Raw genomic sequence first — 13,183 nt, forward strand, 5'->3', positions numbered from 1 at the left:
TAAGTTTGTAAATAAATATAGTAATATTTACAACAAAGAATTAATATCATTAATTAAATCTATAGTTGAATATATATTCATAATATATTTGTTTTAGTTTAAAAATGTTACTACTTTAATTTTTCTATAAAGTTGGTCGAGCTTAAAGCATTGCCTCTGATCAAAGTCAAAAGTAGTTGTTTACTTGCTTCAATCTAAAGAATGAACTTCTGAAATACAAATTGATTCTGCGACAGTGGTTCTTTTGTGGGTAGACGAAGATATGGCGCTACAGCGGTGTTTCCTCGCGCTGGCACTTGGGGATTTGGGCGGGGCAAAGCAGACGGCACAGGAACAAGCTACAATCACGATCTGATGACCTGTAGGGCAGTGGTTTTTACTCGCAAGTAGGCGGAGAGATTGGATGCGTGAAACAAGAGCGTGTCGATTGCAGGCAAGGCCAGCATCGCGAGCTGTGGAAATCATCGCATCGATCTGATGGAGTGGACGAGAAAGCGGTAGGGTCTGATAGTAGTCGTGAGGCCTACAAAAAGCGTTCTTTTATCGCCGGTACTAGCTACCGCGCGTGAGAAACTTGTGCTAGCGCCCAGTGCCAGATTTAAAGCTCTCACTTCCTTCTCTCTTATATTCTCTCCCTTTAACCTAAGAATAGCATGACATGAAAATTTTTGGGAATTCCTTTTAAAAATAATACAACTTTAATGAAAAAAATATAAAAATAGATATTGGTTATCTGAAATTGTAAATTTAGCACCAATTGTTCGATAGGATACCAATCAAACAACGGTTGTTTGACATGATTGATGTGGTAAAAATAAATTGGAAACTTGGGGCATGTGTGGATGCATCAGAGATAGAGTATCCCACACGAGAAGGAACCCATGTGAGTGGATTCTGATACCTCGAAAGCATATCCCTCGTGTATATTTTTCTTTTAAATTCGATATAAATAGTTGTAAAAAAATCTGAAAAAAATTGGCAATGTGGAGTATAGTGATATCTATTGGTCCACCAAAAAACATCGAGAAAAAAAAGACAAATTCAGATGTAAACAGTACACTACTATTCATACGTTAAATCTCAACGTGTGAGTTGAGTTTGGACTTGAGATTTGTGAAGTTGTATAGATATGTTGTATGATTGTTGTTGGTTTTTTCGTAGTTTTTTATAATTGTTTAGATGGTTTTTAAGCAAACGAGAGGACATCCCCTCAAGGTATCAAAATACTTTCCCATAGTATATCATATGAAATAGGTGATTCCTTCCTGAACACAGGGTTTCCTCTCCTCATGCAGCTAATTAATGAGAGGAGGAGGGCATACCAAAACCCAGAGCTCTATGGCTATATATAGCTAGGAATCACATCATGCCCAATTAATCTCGTTCTGCTACTGCAAAATGCAAAGAAGAGTTCCAGTACCGTATCATGTTCAATTGTGGCATAGTCATGACATGCATCCGGAACTCACATATCTCATTTTGATGTGAAACTCCTGTGATCTTCATTTTGTGGGTGACATAATGGGTCTTTCTTAATGATGAGATCGACATCTGGAATGCTTGTTGGTGTCTTTCCACAGCGAGCATAGCTTGGCCTCCAACACGTTTGTTTCTTTGAAGTATCTCAAACAAAATTAGTCAGGAGATGAGTGCTAGACTGATGCAATCTCATTTTCTGTTTGTTTCCTATATGAATTGATCAACTAATCAAGGAAAAGGCCTTTGCATCTTAAAGGAAACAATTGTGTTTGGTGTAAAAAGATTCGTGCGGTAGACAATAAATTGCCAACAAATAAACTATCACTAAGGAACCCGTCGAATCAACGAGTACTTAAGTACCAAAGTATTGGACCATGCAAACATTATTAAGGAGTAGCAAGTGACACTGTGTTTGTGTTATTGCACGCAGATCATAGAAGTAACTGCTAGCTGCAATCTTACATATAAACGGAGCAACCAAAAGTTCTAAAAGAAGCTATCTAGAGAGACTCTATTCAGCAACGAAGACCAAACCAACACATGTTTCATGTTTGTTTCACGTCCAATTCGACCGTAGCTGGGCATGGGCGGCATTAGGAATGCAGTTATATATCTTGTATTCTCGTTCCAATTGTGCTCATGTTCTTCATTTACTCCTCACACGCAGGCAGTGGCATGGCGGTACGAGAGATCGCCGATCCAAATGTAGAGGTCAACATAAGCTTGTTGCTGATTAGTCACACAACACTGTTGCATGCAGGCACGGTGCTGCACTACAGCCCTCATTTTTTTGTTACTTTGGATAGGAGGACGGCTGGTATGGTGCTGGAAATTTGGATCCGTTTTTCTTGACAGTCAGACAGAGCGAGTAAAAAGGACGCCTCTTTTCCGTTCAAATTTGTTATATGAGACTGGGGAGCTTTCGGAGAGTAGTCGATGTCCACGATCTGTTTTGCCTTGATCCATTCGAGTCCAGTAGTGCTTGCCTTGATCCATTCGAGTCCAGTAGTGCAACAATAATGCAATTTTCTCCTACTTTTACTCCCTCTGTTTTATTTTTTGAGACGTTTCACCATTCATTTTTTTTTAAAAAAAATATATAATTATAATTTATTTTATTGTGACTTGATTTTATCATCAATGTTCTTTAAAAATGATTTAAATATTTTTATATTTGCACAAAAAATTTGAATAAGAAAAATAATCAAACGTTGGTAAAAAAAATAAATAGCATCATATATTAAAAATAAGTAGTATTTGACACAAATAGAAATAAAATTGTAAAAATGGTGACAGGTGACAGGAGTGTAATACTTTATATCTAAACAGAGCTTTGTGAGCTTTTGGCGGTACTGAAGTGTACCCTAAATTTTGTGCTATATTTCTAAAATCTGCACGTCACCCTAAATCCTACACTAAAAATCTCCATGTCATACCATTGTACATGCCCATAGGTACGTGGAACAAGTTATTAGCAGGTTTCTTTTAATGAACAAGTTACTAGCAGTTGCCACTCATACGTGCACATGCCCAACTAATAGATTAATAATTAGTCCCTATCATATCGGATGTTTGGATATTAATTATAAATATTAAACGTAGACTATTAATAAAACGCATCCATGATCTTGGACTAATTCGCGAGACGAATCTATTGAGACTAACTAATCCATGATTAGTCGATGTGATGCTACAGTAAACATTCTCTAATTATGGATTAATTAGGCTTAAAAAATTATCTCGTGAATTAGCTTTCATTTATGTAATTAGTTTTGTAAGTAGTCTATATTTAATACTTTAAATTAGTGTCTAAAGATAGGGACTAAAGTTAAGTCTCTGGATCCAAACACCACCTTAATTCCCTGGTTATATTAGTGAAAGATCAGCCCAAGTTGGTTTTAAAAGGCCAGTTGCAAAACACACCGATCAAACAGCACAAGCAAAAGAGTTGTACGTGACTGTGAGCAACACAAGATAGAGCAGTCAAGATCCTAAGCCCATCAGAGCGCACCTAGACCTACTAGTACGTACTGGCCACCGTGTCGCGCTTCCACTACGTACATATTCGCTTCGACATCATTGGGCATGGAAGGAACCAGGAACGAGGAGCCCTCGTTGTCTCACCTGTACACGACAACCTTCTACAAGATGGGCATTTCGGGATGGGTGCAGTGCTCTTGGCTAACCTTTCAGATTTGCACGGTGCTGCTGTGTACGTGTTCATCAGTGCACGCCGTGAATTCTTCTTTCTCAATTACGGGAAATTTCAGGACGCTTCTTATTTCTTCTTTATTTCCTTTTGTTTGGCGTTGGTTAATTAGTGTTGGTTGAATAAACTCGTGTGCCTTGGCTTAGATATTTTTTCTTTCTTGTTCATTTCGATTCCATCTACATGCACGAGCTCAAGGATATGTGCGGATGTCGTGCGTGTTAGTTTCGTTTGAGGGCATCCAAGGCTACCTTAAGGCTGCCTGCGTCTGAACCCACCATGATCGAGACAAACGGCGTGCGCTGTGGGGATGGACGCGGCATCTGGCGCAGTGTGAGAATTGTTCTAGGATATTATTTTCGGTTGTAAGCATCCGCCTTTAAATAGCAAGATAAACAGAAACCACATCAGCTCGATTACGTAGCACAAATTTTTTCTTCGTTTTTGTCGGATCATATACAGTTCGCGCGTGTAGTGTTCGTTCAAAAAATTTCTGGCCTCACTATTGAAGAATTCGCACCTAACTCCTTCGGTGAAGGGAATGCCTGAAAGAAATATCACCAAAGTTTTCTTCCAGCAGATGTTATTTTCGTGAAAGAAAAAGAAAGGAATGTGGGTCATGAAAAACTAATAGATTGTCACACTGGCCAGCCAGCTAGGCTTTCTTGATTAAAACATACTGCTAGTTCGGTGTTACTCTCAGTGAGAATTTTAAGGTGGTGTTTGGGAAGGATGGAGTCACTCTCACAAAAGTATAAGTCTCTATGATAGGGACTTATACTTTTATGAGTTTAGTCCCTCCTTCCCAAACACCACCTAATATGTATGGTATACTTTAGACTTCAAGAGTTAAGTAGCAGAACAAACTTATCTCATTTAGTTTCTCGACTTACTTTCTCATATCATCAATTAATCACAACAATTTCTCATTTAATTTCACATCTTTTCTTAATCTCCGTAAAAACTCTAATTTAAGTGTTTATATGTTGGGACGGATGAACTATTCATTATAAATATATTTACTAAGCAACTCCCTGAGTCCATAAGAGTATTAGTCAATTTACTTTTGGGCACATGCAATGTAGAGAAACAAGAAAGTGTAAAAATGGAGATAACCTTATAATGCGTATAAAACCAAGCCGTTATTGTAATAGTTGACTCTAATATATATTATCTTTGCTGGATGATATAGATGTGGCCATCTTCAACGTCGAGCTTAATTATAAAAAACACTCATTAAGAAAATATTTTTTTTCTCCTAGGATAGCCAAGAGGCTTCATGTCTGAAGATAACCTTACATTTAACTAGTAGTTCATCTTAGCATTTAATTTAATTTGCTCGAGATTGAACATAGTTGTGAAACAAAGTGTGGTTTTCATCTTTTTGTGTTGGAAAATTTTTAAGGAAATTGAAAACATTGTGATGGTTTTTGTGAGAAATTTAGTTTGAAAAGTTGGCGATTGAACCAAGCAGCAACATGGCGTGCGATGGTTGGCACGAACAGCGTCAACCCGGATCGCCGGGCCCACAATTGGAACACAAGCGGAGGAGCTCGCTGCTTCATACGGCTGGCAGGTGGGGCCAGCCAACGAGCACACGGGAGAAGCGGAGTCCAGGCGTGATGTGGCTATTGCCAATTGGGTCGCACAACGTGACACTCGTTCAGAATCGTTTAGAAAAATCGTTTACGTAGTGATGACTTGTTAGCGTTTCATTCACTGACAGAATACATGCACACTCTAGGGCTGTGTTTAGTTCACGTCAAACTTGGAAGTTTGGTTGAAATTGGAACGATGTTACGGAAAAGTTGAAAGTCTATGTGTATAGGAAAGTTTTGATGTGACAAAAAAGTTGAAAATTTGAATAAAAACTTTGTGGATCTAAACACGGCCTAGAGAGAATTGAGCTAGGAGAATCAAGCATTTTCAGCTGGCACTAATAATTGGTAGTGAATTGAACGTACCTTAAGAAGGAACCAAAGGTCAAAAAGCAACCAGTTGAGGCTCAGGCCGCTCAGGCTATGAACTTGAGGAGTTACTACAGCAAACGAGCATGGTGGATATAAATACCGAGAGTTGGGACTTTTAAAAGCATCCATCGATCCAATGACCAGTAGTAGTGAGCGCGCTTGCAAATTCAGTCCGTGTCGTGTGCATCAACATCGTGCACATGCACATAGGAATAGGATCGGGAGGTATCAAGAGTTTGGAGCTTGGGGAAAGAATGTGACTATGTGTTGGTAGCTGTTAGCATCAGTAGCTGTTAGATTGGTGATGTCTTGAGTTTGGCTGAGTCTGTATGTCTTTTAAACCTTTGTCATTTGCACTGAATGGGCTAATGCTTGGTTGTTGCCTTACTGGGCCGCCATGTTGGGCTAGCGGTTGCCTGGTTGGTAGCGACAGGGTATTTAGTCAGCTGTAGTCACCTGGTTGGCGATTATGATGAGAAATGAGGAAAAATATGAAACCAATCTCTCCCTCTCTCTCTCTATATCTGTTTCAAACTCTCCCTGTTCTTCCTCTGAATCCCCAATCCCCCCTTCATTCTTGAGTAACTCCTGTCACAAATTCGAGTGTGAGGCAACACTGACGTTCGAGTTTGTGACAGTAGCCTACATAATTGGTGTACCTGTTTAAACACTATGGTAACCCACATCATTGGTGTACGTGTATAAGACGAGGCTAGCTCTCTCAAAGAGAGAAAACGCATCCATGTCATAACCTGCAATTCCATGGAATTAAAAGATTGATGACCCTTGATACTTCAGAGTGCACATGTAACGAAAGAAAGGTAAAGAAGAGAGAACAAGATGTTTAGATGATATTTATATGGGTTAATCTAGATCATCCATGCCACTATAAACCTATATGTTTAGAAAAATATCACTTACAATCTATCTAATTCGAACGATACTATTATAAACTTATTGCAATTGAAGATATGCCATTATTTACCTCTTCAGTGCACTAAAATTATTTTCTGGACCAAATTACCCCTTATCATCTACCAGCACTCAGCGGATGAGGTGAAGCCTTTATGTTGCGATGAGTTATCTTCAATCCGATAGGTCGGCATTCGTTAGGGCAACAATGTGAAATCCCAAACAGCAAAACAAAATTCAAAGCTAACGCCTTTACCTCGGTGGAATCCATTGGTCGGCCAGATTTGCCACGCGGTAGCGCACGCTCGTCGGTGTTGATGCAAAAAACACATACTGGCCTGGGAGATCTGCTTAGTTCTAGTGCAGGTCCAAAGGTTGATGAGATACGGGCGTGCCAGTCAGTTTGACCCTGCAACTGACAAGATATGCAAATAGTAGATCAATGAGCCAATCGGCGGACAAGCTGATGGAGTAGTTCCAGCCGATGCCGATACCAGCCAACATTGATAGGGTTTTGAGCTATCGGCTATATATCCAATGTAGAATCTGACACTTGATGTAATAACTATATAAAGGCGGTCGGCTGATGATGAAATATAACAATAATATAATCCAGTAGAAACTAATCGGCTAACAATATGATATGATAGAACAAGTACTGATCCGATGGTTAAAGCATACATCGGCTGGAGGTCCGATGTCATAAAATACATAAGATTAGATAAACCAATGAAACCTTTGTTGTCATCGGCTAAATCCAACTTATATGTATATGCAATCCTTATAAGCCCATGCAACGTCCAGATAACTTATCGTCTAGCACCCTAATAAAACACTAGCATGAACCTATTGGCTTAACAAGATTTATATTATCAACAACAATCTAGTAGGTCGAACCTAACCAATGCAGCACGAGATTGTATATGATAATCTAATACTCGATAAGCCGATAGATCTGCCTAATGTGATGGATATAACAAATCTATTTACAACAGTATTGTGATTGTAGAGATATATCGATTAAGATAGAAGATAAGACCTAACCGAGACAGTTCCAACTAAACCGATGCGTCTCTAAACACAATGCAATTAGAGATAGAATTGAGATATCAGGTACGCAAATATATCAACCAAACTAGAGCGATCCAAGAGATCGAAGCGATGCAGCCTTGAACATCAACGTAGCCAATAGATTCACCAGGGCCGGTGGAATGTAGGACTTACCCCTTCGCCGGAGATCGAACTGAACCGATGCAGCCCCGCGTCAGGTGTCAAATTCCGCCAGCTGATAAGTAAAAACCTCGGGAAAGAGGGTGGCGATGCGCCGTGAGTAATATTGATCGAGAGATTGTTTACAATGACTCCGGGTGTACATATTTATACTCATAGGGAGATACTAGTCCTTGTAGGACAAGAAAGAAACTTTCTTAAAAATAAAAGGAAAACATAAAGTCCTTATAGGACACTAAACACATTTTCCTAAAAATAAAAAGAAACTAACAAACTATTCCTAATTAATAGATAACTTGTCATGCCGCATCCTCCTTAAACTCGGACTCTTCTAGATAAGCTTCCTTTAATTGATCCGACTCCATCAAAAACACAATTGTTGGCGACTCATATCGGCTGATTCCAGTACTCTAAAGCCGATACTGACTTTAACCCGATAGTGACTTCGGGCTTACTAAATTTTGGCGTTAACAGTCGGGCTGCTTCTGCTCCGCTCCCGCCACCGCCGATCTAGTCGACGGGCGCGCGCAGCCGCTATCGCCGGTCTCGTCAACTGTAATTTTACCGGGAGAGAGTGGAGGGGACTGAGGTAGAAGATAATGGGTAATTTGGTTAAAAGGGAATTTTCAATAGTGGCATATTTCTAATTCCAACAAATTTATAGTGGTAATGAGTTGTAATGGTATTTTTCAAAACCAGCAAATTTATAATGGCATGAATCCAATTAATCTTATTTATATAGCTCGTGAAATGTTTTTACTTAATATGACACTCCCTCCACCTCTAACCTTTTCAGACCGAAACATGATGCCATCTATCGTTAGCATGTCGTCGTTCCATGATCAAAGAACACCCGCGTTGTCATATGTACAGCAAGTCAGAACACATGTGCACTCCTCCAGAGAGAGTTGAGTTAGGACATATAGGAGAGTCCGGGGTTTTCAGCTGGCACTTGTGAGGTACTGAATTGAACGGGAGATCGACCATAAAAAGGAAGCGACGGCCTTAATAATTAAAAACAACCAAATAGGATCGGGAGGTATCAGGAGTTTCGAGCTGACCACAAACATGGCTCTGTGCTTGCCGACGCGGACGACGTGCGCGCGAACACCAACACGCCGCGCTGATTCTCTCGGGTTGGCCACGGATGCTACGCAGAGGCTGGGTGGAAGTGGATGATCCATTCCAGCATCCACAAGGCCACAGCTGAACCGGAGGCATCCGAAATATTATTATTGGACGTTGCGGGGATGCACTGCACAAGTGCGTACAAACTCCCAAGCCAGCAAAGCCAACAACTCGGACAATTCTTACCATACCAAGGAGGGATGAGAGCCTGAGATCGACAGATATTCTCGTAAATTTTGTCACAATATGGTTTCTATATAATTTGCATTGAACGGCTGCATCTCACTCTTGTTCTTTTTTCTTTTGCCCACTCTGGATCCACCACATCTCTCAAAAAAATTTATATATATTTGGAAGCATAATAACTGGAGACGCCTTCGGCTCGGGCGCCCGATATGAGGGGATTAAAATTGGCCGCTGATGTCAGCGCCCGATTTACATGCAAAACTAGTTTAAACTGATTTTTCTCTTAAATTACTTATCCAAATCATGATCCGATTACACCATTAAATTCGTTGCAATTAAATCTTCAAAACAAGACCACACTTGGATATATTCCAACGAAAAAAATTAGCTTATTATTGATTTTTTTAAAAAAATGTTGCACGATGTTTCACCAGGTATATCGGAATTGTCACACTAAGTAGATCGAAAATGTTTCACTCGTTTAAATCAGGTGTTGTTTCACCTTATATAAAAACAATGTTTCAGCAAATAGCGAAAGAATGTTTCAGTTCACTGCAACATTAGATCTATACATAGTGAAACATTGTGACTACACTAGGTGAAACATTTTTCAATGGAACAAAAAATAAACCAAATTCCCTTAATAGGGGGCTTCCAAAATATGTGGGTTTTTTGTTGCAATGTAATATTTCGTTCACTGCAACATTAGATCTATACATAGTGAAACATTGTGAGTACACTAAGTGAAACATTTTTGATGGAACAAAAAATAAACTAAATTTCCTTAATAGAGAGTTTCCAAAATATGTGATTTTTTGTTGCAAAAGAGTATTTTAATTCATTGCAACATTAGATCTATAAATAGTGAAATATTGTAAATACACTAGATGAAACATCTTTTGTGAAAAAAGGGAGGAAGAAGTGGGTGGGACCACGTGGGGGAGGGGCGCGCAGGGGGAGCGCCCGATCCGGCTCCCCCCGCGCCGGTCGCCCGGGGCGAATCATTTTCGATAATAACTAACTTGAAACCATGTTTCAATACACCATACTGAGAGAATATCGAAAATGACTTGAGTATCCGAAAATATAAGGGAGTTTGGACGGATAAAACATTTTATAGAACAATGAATCTGAATTAAAAGTATATGCTAATTCATTATCCTATGAAGTGTCTCATCCATCTAAAATCCTTTATATTTTGGGACGGAAGGAGTACAATAATAAATTAGTTACATGTGTCATAAATTAGTTACCTGGCAGATAAATTTGAACTTTTCATCAAGATGATTAGGAAACAAAAACACTCAATTGTGACTTCATGGCAAAAGTTTGGGCTGAAATCGACACCGGGTAGTAACTTGAAATGCATGAGGATTGAACTTGGTTTTTCTCTCTCTAATTTGGGTATTCGATTTCAAACTTCTAAATAAAATTTGTTTTGCTAGTCCAAGTTCCTATATACTTGGGCTCGTTGAAACACAGGTTTGAAAAAAAAAATACAGGAACAAGAAAAAAAACTGAGGATTTTTTTTTTCATGCGTTCACGGCCTCTTTAATTCATAGATTCATAGGATTCAAATTCCTATGGATTTTTTTTCTACATGTCCCTTTGATTTATAGGAAAGAAAGGGAACTTTCCATAGGATTGTATTCCTATGCTTCACATTTCATAGGAAAAATAGCAAGAGGTGTCACCTCTTTGTGAACTTTCTTTGCTTTTCCCATAGCACTATCAAAGGACTCCTATTGTCTTTCCTGTGTTTGTTGATTCCTGTAGGATTTGAGAAACCTACTACTTCAATTCCTGTGTTTTTCCTATTTCTGTGTTTTTCCTATCCTGCGAATCAAAGGGGCCCTGAAACTAAATGCAAAGTTTCATGCGTTTCTCCCTTAGAATCAACAATGAAGGAATATTTCCTACCGTTTTCCTGCGATCAATTCCTGTGAATCAAAGGCTGCTATAGGCCTACAGTGAATGAATCTATAGGAACTCGAATCCTCCATTTTTTTTCTTTGTTTTTCTTCATTTCAAAGGGGCCCTAAAACAATGATATTTTCTTGGGCTGAAGCCCATGAGCATGGCCAGCACACAGATTAATGGAAATAGTACATCGAGGTCTCTCATCTTACACTGAATTACAAAATACCGAAAAATCAGATATATGGAATCCCTCAACTTATAAAACCAAGTCACTCAATTTGGATCCTTAGATGATACTGTCCCCGGTTTTATCCGACATGGCAGTTGAGTCAACGTGGGAACCACGTGGACTCCACATGTCAAGGTGACCACGTCATCACCTTCTCTCTTTCTCCTCTTCTCTCTCTTCCTCGTCTATCTAACTTTTCTTGTCGTCATCTAGGTGGGCCGGCCGGCGATGGGCGACACGGCGACGCTGGGCGGGGAGAAGCGGCGGGTGCGGAGGAGGTTGCGGGGCGAGGCGGAAGAGGAGGTGGCCCACGGCAAAGACGCTGTGAAGAAGGGTGGCAGCGAAGAGGAGATGGGCGGCATCACTTGCGGAAGAGTCAAGAAGCTTGAGAGTAGGGGCGGAGCCAGGTGTGGGGCAGCTTGGGCCCGGGCCCCACACTTGGCAGAAAAAATACCAAGGAATTTACTAATTTTTCTATTAAAATTCATTCAAGAAGTTCATACTCTAGTGATTAAGCCCTACTCTTGACATAATCCTGGCTCCGCCCCTGCTTGGGAGAGAAATGGGGAAGGGCAAGGTGCATCCCTCGCTGTCACCGACGGTGCTGGTGGGTGGTGGCGATGGCGGTACTCAGGGCGGAGGTGAAGGAGGTGCTCATGTTGATGTGGTTGTCGTCATCGTCGATGACGAGGTGGGGGAGGCGGACAAGGAAAAGGGAAAGGGTGGAGGGAGTGGAAAGAGCAGTGGCCAATGCGAGCGCGTGTGGAGAGGGAGGAAATGACGAGGCCGGTGGTGAATGCGCGAGAAGAGGGAGGAGGCGAGGAGGCCGACGGCGAGCGCGCAAGGAGAGGGAGGAGGCGAGGGCGGCGAGAGGGGTTGGGAGGCCAGTGAGCTTGCCCACTCCCCTGGGGCGAGCTGCTTCCTGTCGGCGGTGAGGAGCTTTCGGTGGGTGACCCCCTCCCCTGGGCCGGTGTTGGCTTGGCGAGCAGTACGCTCGGGACGCGGCCGTTCCAACGCTCCCGCGCTGCTGCACGAGGGCCGGCTGTCTCCCTCCTCTACCCTTCCTCCCTGCCTGACGGAAGAAAGAGATGAAGAAAGAGAGAAAATAAAGAAGTGGATCTATGTGCCACACAACGTAAAACCACTTTCGAATTGGTTCAGGGGCTAAAGTATTCGCTTTAATAGTTAAGGATACCTGGTTTTATAGCTGGAGGATGAAAACTAAGACCAAAAGCAATATTTTTTGGAGGAGGTAAAGTAGACTTACCCTTTTCTTTTCTTATACTAGTATTTTTTCTTGCCTATTTGTAAAAGGAATAAGTTCACCGGAGGTCCCTCAACTTAACAGCGAGATTTTTTTGAGGTCCCTTAACCACAAAACCAGAAATGTGTACCCCTAAACTCACACAAACCGTTCAAAGGAGGTCCCATGGCAGTATATGTGGGTGGTTTCGCTGACGTAGCATCCTAGTTAGCAAAAAAAATTTTAAAAGTATGTGGGGCCCACATGTCAATAGCACTTTTTTTTTCTTTGCTTTTCTTCTCCTCTTCTCTTTCTCTTCTTCTTCACTGAGTGAGGCCGGCGGTCCACTAGCAAGCAATCTTGGTGGTCGTCGCGCGCTAGCTCGTCACACAGATGGAGCAAGAGCAAGTGCTAACCCAGGAGAGCAATAGTTGCACCTGCAGCAGCAGCAGCAACGACGCGAGCTCGGCCGCCTGCAGCTCGCTCAACGCGTCGTCGCCGAGCTCCATGGACTCCGGGAGCGCCGTTGCCGCCGGCAGCGGCAAGAAGCGGCCGCGTAGACGCTGGCGGCGGAGAGGGCGGAGCAGCGATGGGCGGGCAGCGAAGCGAGCGCGGCGGCGGGTCCGCGCGGCAGCCGAGCGGCAGCAGGCGAGCGCGGCCTGCGAGCGAGCGGACG

Source organism: Oryza sativa, chromosome 2 (assembly GCF_034140825.1).
Source record: "Oryza sativa Japonica Group chromosome 2, ASM3414082v1".
Lineage (NCBI taxonomy): Eukaryota > Viridiplantae > Streptophyta > Magnoliopsida > Poales > Poaceae > Oryza > Oryza sativa.